General features: G+C 38.0%; 1 non-coding gene across 1 annotated transcript; it reads right to left on the reverse strand.

Moving 5' to 3' along the window:
- Nucleotides 1-5,401: 5,401 nt before the first annotated feature.
- Nucleotides 5,402-5,508, reverse strand: LOC141662535 (small nucleolar RNA R71). The gene has a single exon (XR_012550646.1). It is a non-coding gene; the product is annotated as a small nucleolar RNA R71 (small nucleolar RNA).
- Nucleotides 5,509-7,983: the final 2,475 nt, after the last annotated feature.

The following is a 7,983-nucleotide window of genomic DNA, read 5'->3' on the forward strand; positions in this document are numbered from 1 at the left end:
AATTATCATCAAGTACACAAATTATTCCTAACAATTATTCACTTTGAGACCCTGTGACCCATAAACTTTCCAGACCCAATGCTGAAGGCCCACTTGGGAGGATTTAACATCATATTATTATGCCTTAGTACTTCAAATGTCTCTTGAAGATTATTGTGGCGCCCCAAAATCCGGGGTCAGGAATCTCGGAGGCCACGCCATCTAAACTACTACAACCACATACCTCACACTATAATATATAAATACTCACACTTTATGACCCCACACTTATCACACACACACACACACTTACAGGTTATTGGCTTGGAAACAAACCATTCATAGCTAGAGTAATTCAACCGTAAAGTGATAATTATTACAACCCACAAGTAATTAAGTCTTATCGGGGAGTAACCTTTAAGTAAGGCTAGTTCGTCGGTGAAATATACGTTTCTTGTTTATTACCTTACTGATAAGTGGCATTTTATACCACTTAGAACGTCTTAAAATGGCTTAAATTGGTATCTTGAAATCAAGTATTTTGTGTATTTGATGCGTTTTTCTAGTGTTTATGCATTTCAGGGTATTAGTTGCATTTTGGAGGAGGAATCATCAAGAATAAGCCTTGGCATGTGTTTACCATTGCGAGAGGAAAAGAACGGGCAGATTACGGCGAAGAAACGGAGCAAACCTGGATTTTTTCCAGTAGAGTCCTGCGCGCCCGCGCAGCAATGCTGAGGGGCCGCGCAGCAGTGTAATATCCCGTAATTTTTAGAATTCGATCAATAATAGAATAATAGAAAAAAATATATTAAAATTAGAAAAGGACTAGGATTTAAAATTGGATTAGACTAATGGGCCTAAAATTTGGATCCAATTCTATTATGGATAACTTGTAGATAAAGATATAGGGTTTGGTATCGTTATAAATACACCATATTCGTCTTTCTCGTTTTTTATATAAGAATTCGTAGGGCTCTTCTCAGCAAAAATCAGCAGTCTTGTAAAATTCGTAGAAAATTCATCGTAAGTCGGAATTCAGTGATTCTGGACTTTTCGGAGAGGTCTTTTCGTTATCTTCAACTTTCGTGTTTCGTATTTTCTAATATAACGTCGTTTAGAGGGTCAAAAAAGGCTAAATTCAGATCTGGTCAGATTTTGAGGTAAGTTTTCGATCGATCTTACTAGTGTTTTCAAAATTGTATGTTATGCGTTTATATTTGATTATCAAAATATGGGCTAAGTGATGATATTTTTGAATGTATTATGTGTTACAAGTATACGTATTGTTGTATATATGTGGTGTGTAGACGATAATTTTAGATCTCTGATTTGTGCCATGGTTTGTGAAAATATCGAATAAGAATTTAGGACCGCAGTCACCGGATTGTAGTGACAGTTTTATGAAAATTTAGGACCGTTATCACCGGGTTGTAGTGGTCGTGGCATGGGTTATGGATTTTGAATTATTGTTGTTTATGTGCTATGTGTATCGAATAAGAATAAGAATATGTATCAAAAGTGTTTGTTTCTTATATCGTATCATATTAATTATCGTATTTTTTTAATATGTGTATGTGTTACTTGGCCTACTAGTTGGATCGATTATTTTCTTGCTGGGCTGTATAGCTCATTACTTACAATTTCAGGTTTCGTTATGAGATTCGAGTTGGAAATCATTGGAGTTCGAGGATCTTAGTATGGGAGAAGATTGACTTTTGGGCTTCCGCTTTTAGCTGCGCTTTTGTAATAGTGACCTCTGTAATAGACTTTTTAATCAAGAAATTGTATTTGCTTTTAGTTTCGATTTTAGAGTTAATGGTCCGGAAGTGCGGGCTGTTACAGTTGGTATTCAGAGCAGGCTGTCTTTCGGAGTGTATTAGGTATGGGACTAGTACATTCCCTAGGATTCGATCTTGTGGACCATAGTTTGACCATTGGTAGATCAAGGGGTAGACGTGTCACGAACTTTAGGATTTTTGTGAATTTGGGGACCAAATTCTTTTTAAGGAGGGTAGTATGTAATATCCCGTAATTTTTAGAATTAGATTATTAATTGAATAATAGAATAAAAAGAATTAAAATTAGACAAGGACTAGGATTTAAAATTGAATTAGACTAAAGGGCCTAAAATTTGGATCCAATTCTAATATGGATAACTTGTAGGTTAAGATATGGGGTTTTGTATCGTTATAAATACACCATATTCGTCTTTCTCGTTTTTTTATATAAGAATTCGTAGGGCTCTTCTCAGCAAAAATCAGCAGTCTTGTAAAATTCGTAGAAAATTCATCGTAAGTCGGAATTCAGTGATTCTGGACTTTTCGGAGAGGTCTTTTCGTTATCTTCAACTTTCGTGTTTCGTATTTTCTAATATAACGTCGTTTAGTAGGTCAAAAAGGCTATATTCAGATCTGGTCAGATTTTAAGGTAAGTTTTCGATCGATCTTACTAGTGTTTTCAAAATTGTGTATTATGCGTGTATATTTGATTATCAAAAAATGGGCTAAGTGATGATATTTTTGAAAGTATTATGTGTTACAATACTCTGTGGTGTCTAGATGATAATTCTGAATCTTTGATTTGTGCCATGGTTTGTGAAAATATCGAATAAGAACTTAGGACCGCAGTCACCGGATTGTAGTGACAGTTTTATGAAAATTTAGGACCGTTATCACCGGGTTGTAGTGGTCTTGGCATGTGTTATTGATTTTGGAATTATTGTTGTCTATGTGCTATGTGTATTGTGTGTATCGAATAAGAATAAGAATAAGAATATGTATCAAAAGTGTTTGTTTCTTATATCGTATCATATTAATTATCGTATTTTTTTAATATGTGTATGTGTTACTTGGCCTACTAGTTGGATCGATTATTTTCTTGCTGGGCTGTATAGCTCATTACTTACAATTTCAGGTTTCGTCCGAGATTCGAGTTGTATAGCATTGGAGTTCGAGGACCTTAGTTTTGGAGTAGATTGACTTTTGGACCGTTTCCGTTAGCTGCGCTTTTGTAATAGACACCTTTGTAATAGATTTTCGTATTAGTAAATTGTATTTTATTTTAGTTTTGGTTTAGAATTAATGGTCAGGAAGTGCGGGTCGTTACAGTAATATACACACATAACACACAATTTTGAAAACACTAGTAAGATCGATCGAAAACTTACCTTAAAATCTGACCAGATCTGAATATAGCCTTTTTGACCTACTAAACGACGTTATATTAGAAAATACGAAACACGAAAGTTGAAGATAACGAAAAGACCTCTCCGAAAAGTCCAGAATCACTGAATTCCGACTTACGATGAATTTTCTACGAATTTTACAAGACTGCTGATTTTTGCTGAGAAGAGCCCTACGAATTCTTATATAAAAAAACGAGAAAGACGAATATGGTGTATTTATAACGATACAAAACCCCATATCTTAACCTACAAGTTATCCATATTAGAATTGGATCCAAATTTTAGGCCCTTTAGTCTAATTCAATTTTAAATCCTAGTCCTTGTCTAATTTTAATTCTTTTTATTCTATTATTCAATTAATAATCTAATTCTAAAAATTACGGGATATTACAAGCAGCCTTGCGCGCCCGCGCAGAAATGCTGAGCGGCCGCGCAGGGTCGGGGAAAAAGCTGAATTATTTTAGACTTCTACTTCTGTTTGGCTTCCAACTTCTATGTAATCTGAGTGTTATGGGACTATTATATAAGTAGATTTGAGACGTTTTCATAGAGAAGATGAAGGAGATTATGTTTTAGATTGTGTTTTGCGCAAGAAGCGAAGGAGATAAGGAAGAAGACCGATTTAGCACACTGCAGTGAAGAGGAAGCATATATTCTTGTGATTCTTGTTTCGTTGTAACGTTGGATGCTAGTTTTCTTTCTTTGACTTATTTACTCTTGTGACGTACTCTATTTTAATATAATTAGTTTAGTTATTATTTTCTTGTGTTGTTTATCATGATTTCATATGAACCTATGATGGCGATAAGTTCTATTATGGGCTAATCGTGATCATGGGGTTGCAACGGATTTATTATGAAATTCTTTAGTTAATTGTTTAATCCTTTAGTGTGTGATGATTGCATGATATCTAGTATTGGTTGTGCGTATTCGTCTTATGTGCATCGCGAACATATAAGATAGGGTGTTAATCTCTTGTGAAGCGACAGTGGATCTTGAGATTTAGAACTTGCCATGCTAGCATAGGTTCATGTACGTTGTGCATGATTAGTGGGTAACTCTAACAGTTTTATTTGCCCTATGTAATCAAAAGGAATAACTTGTGCTTAAATCGTTGTGTTGTCAATTTCTGTAGACATATAGGAACTCAATATGATTGATGACTATTCAACTTCTATCTTAATTGTGGATTGTTGGTAGAATGGTATTAGTACAATGAAAGTTGGCTTTTATCAGTTTCGTGTTATTCGATTAATATCATCACTGTCACATGCTAAAGGTAATAACAATGGCTATAGAAGGAATTAATAATGAAGTTGTGATCTCATGAGTGTTTTATTATTGATAAATTGAAGTGTTAGTTAAGTGGTTAATTAAGTAGTTAATTATAGTTAATATTTAATCAACAATTTTAAGTGTTATTATCTTAACATTGAGAAGTAATCATACATTGGTGAGTGAGTTTAATTAGACAATAACTTAGTCTGAGTCTCTGAGGGAACGAACTAGAAAGTATTCTATATTACTTGCGAACGCGTATACTTGCGCGAATATTAGTGCGTGATTACGCCCTAACAAGTTTTTGGCGCCGCTGCCGGGGACTCGGCGTATTTGTTTAGTTTATGTACTTACCATCATTGGTCATTAGGACTCAGTAGTTAAGTGGTTAATTAAGTAGTTACTTACTCTTTTCGGTTGTGTTTCAGGTACTTTAGCAAGCGTTTATGCAAACTCATTCTCGTGCTCGCAAGAGGACCTTAGATACAGCTGAGGAGAAAGACGAACTTCTTGATACTCCAGAGAAGTTAGATTTTGAGGATTCGGATTCAGGAACTGAGCAGAAAGAACCAGTAAACATGGGAGATCGTATTGTTCAAGCTGATCCAGCTCTTATGGATTTTTCTCGGCCTAAAATTGATGACATTCAGTCAAGCATCCTTCATCCGGCTATTCAAGCTAACACCTTTGAAATCAAGCCGGGCACTATTCAGATGGTGCAGAATTCTGTTTCTTTTGGAGGAGCGGCAACTGAAGACCCCAACATGCACATAAGGAATTTTGTCGAGATCTGCAGCACTTTTAAGTATAATGGCGTGACTGATGAGGCTTTTCCCATTCTCACTGAGGGATAAGGCTAAAGACTGGTTACATTCTAAACCAGCTGGGTCCATCACTACGTGGCAAGATCTTACGCAAAAGTTTCTGGTGAAGTTTTATCCAATGGCAAAGACTGCTGCTATGAGGAGTGCTCTTACTCAGTTTGCGCAGCAACCTACAGAATCTATGTGCGAGGCTTGGGAACGCTACAAGGAAATGTTGAGAAAATGTCCACATCATGGAATGCCGGATTGGATGGTAATCACTGGTTTTTATAATGGTTTGGGGGCCCAATCTCGGCCCATGCTCGATGCAGCAGCTGGAGGAGCCTTATGGGCTAAAAGCTATACTGAGGCGTATAATCTTATCGAGACGATGGCTGCAAATGAGCATCAAAACCCAACTCAGAGGATGACGTCAGGCAAGGTAGCAGGTATTCTGGAAGTTGATGCAGCCACCGCTATTGCATCCCAGCTCCAAGCGCTATCAATGAAGGTTGATTCTTTGGCTACGTATGGAGTTAATCAAATAGCTATGGTTTGTGAGCTTTATGCAGGTTCTCATGCTACGGATCAGTGTTCTCTTGTCAACGAATCTATTCAGTATGTGAATAATTATCAGCGACAACAGCAGCCTGTGCCAGGACCTATCATCCTAACAACAGAAATCATCCAAATTTCAGCTGGGGGAATAATCAGAATGCTATTCAGCCAACATATCAGCAAGGAGTAAGTAAACAGTTTAACCCACCTGGATTCCAGCAACCACAGCAGTATGCTACAAGGCAATCATATCCTCAACAGGGAAGTGCAACTGCACCTACTAGTGCTGATTTTGAGGAACTTAAGTTGTTGTGCAAGAGTCAGGCGGTTTCTATCAAGACCTTGGAAAATTAAATCGGTCAATTAGCCAATGCAGTGCTCAATCGTCAACCTGGCACTCTTCCCAGTGACACGGAAGTACCAGGCAGGAAGGAAGCTAAAGAGCAAGTCAAGGCTATTACCTTAAGGTCTGGAAAAGTAGCTGATGTTGAAAAGGCAAAAGAAGTCGAAGCTGAAGTTAGAGATGAAGAATCTAAGCAAAAGGAGAAAGTGGCGGAACCAAAGAAGACTACTGTTGAACACACTCTGCCTGAGGCTAATACAGGGGAGAAACAGCTCTATCCTCCACCACCTTTTCCTAAGAGATTGCAGCAATAAAAGCTGGATAGACAGTTCGGGAAGTTTCTGGAGGTGTTCAAGAAACTTCACATCAATATACCTTTCGCTGAGGCGCTGGAACAAATGCCTAGTTATGCGAAGTTTATGAAGACTATTCTTTCAAGGAAGGTGAAACTGGATGACCTTGAAACCGTTGCTCTCACGGAAGAATGCAGCGCTGTTCTGCAGCAAAAGTTACCACCAAAACTGAAAGATCCAGGAAGCTTCACCATTCCTTGCACCATTGGCAATCTAACTTTTGACAAGTGCCTTTGTGATTTGGGAGCAAGCATTAATCTGATGTCGTTGTCGATCTTTAAAAAGCTGGATCTGCCTGATCCAAAACCCACATACATGTTGCTACAATTGGCTGACCGTTCCATTACTTACCCAAAGGGCATAGTTGAGGATGTGCTCGTCAAGGTGGATAAGCTCTTCTTTCCTGCAGATTTTGTTATTCTGGATTTTGAGGAAGATAAGAAGATTCCCATAATCTTGGGGAGGCCTTTCTTGGCTACTGGCCGTACCTTGATAGATGTGCAAAAAGGGGAACTTACTATGCGGGTCCAAGATCAGGATGTGACCTTCAACGTATTCAAGGCAATGAAATTCCCTACAGAAGATGAGGAGTGTTTAAAAGTGGATGTGATTGATTCCGCAGTTACTTCGGAACTCGATCACATGCTAATGTCTGATGCATTGGAAAAGGCCTTAGTGGGGGATTTTGACAGCGATGATGAAGATAACAACGAGCAATTACAATATCTGAACGCTTCTCCATGGAAGCGAAAGCTCGACATACCATTTGAATCTCTTGGTACTTCTGACCTTAAGAATGCTGAAGGGAAGCTCAAACCATCAATAGAGGAAGCACCTACCTTAGAGCTCAAACCATTACCTGAACACTTGAGGTATGCTTTTTTAGGTGATTCATCTACGTTACCTGTTATTATTTCAGCTGACCTTTCAGGTAGTGAGGAAGACAAGCTCTTAAGGATTTTGAGAGAATTCAAATCGGATATAGGATGGACCATAGCAGACATCAAGGGGATAAGTCCTTCATATTGTATGCATAAAATTCTGCTAGAGGAAGGTAGTAAGCCAACTGTAGAACAGCAACGAAGACTGAATCCCATCATGAAGGAGGTGGTGAAGAAAGAAATTCTGAAATGGCTAGATGCAGGCATCATTTATCCTATTTCTGACAGCTCGTGGGTGAGCCCCGTGCAATGTGTACCTAAGAAAGGAGGTATCACTGTGGTCGCAAATGAAAAGAATGAGCTCATCCCTACTCGAACAGTTACAGGATGGAGAGTATGCATGGATTATAGAAAATTGAACAAAGCCACAAGGAAGGATCACTTCCCTCTCCCATTCATTGATCAAATGCTTGACAGATTGGCGGGACATGAGTATTTTTGTCTTCTAGATGGTTATTCCGGGTATAATCAGATTTGTATTGCACCAAAGGATCAGGAAAAGACTACCTTCACTTGTCCATTTGGCACATTTGCTTTTCGT

This window comes from Apium graveolens, chromosome 5, assembly GCF_009905375.1.
Source record: "Apium graveolens cultivar Ventura chromosome 5, ASM990537v1, whole genome shotgun sequence".
Lineage (NCBI taxonomy): Eukaryota > Viridiplantae > Streptophyta > Magnoliopsida > Apiales > Apiaceae > Apium > Apium graveolens.